The following is a 405-nucleotide window of genomic DNA, read 5'->3' as shown; positions in this document are numbered from 1 at the left end:
CTCATCCTCATCCTATCCTTATCCTCATTCTCGTCCTCCTCCTATCCTCATACTCGTCCTCATCCACATCCTATCCTCATCCTCATTCTCGTCCTCATCCTCTTCCTCATCCTCATCCTCATTCTCGCCCTCATCGTATCCTCATCCTCCTCCTCATCCTATCCTCATCCTCGTGCTCGTCCTCATCCTCTTCCTCATCCTCATCCTATCCTCATCCTCATCCTCATCCTCATCCTCACCCTATCCTCATTCTCATGCTCTTCCTCATCCTTTCATTTTCCTCATCCTCCTCCTCATCCTGGTCCTATCCTATCCTATCCTCATCCTCGTGCTCGTCCTCATCCTCATCCTATCCTCATCCTCATCCTCATCCTCTCCTCATTCTCATGCTCTTCCTCATCCTTT

This window comes from Lupinus angustifolius, chromosome LG11 (genome assembly GCF_001865875.1).
Source record: "Lupinus angustifolius cultivar Tanjil chromosome LG11, LupAngTanjil_v1.0, whole genome shotgun sequence".
Taxonomy (NCBI): Eukaryota; Viridiplantae; Streptophyta; class Magnoliopsida; order Fabales; family Fabaceae; genus Lupinus; species Lupinus angustifolius.
Note: the sequence above shows the minus strand (reverse complement) of the source record.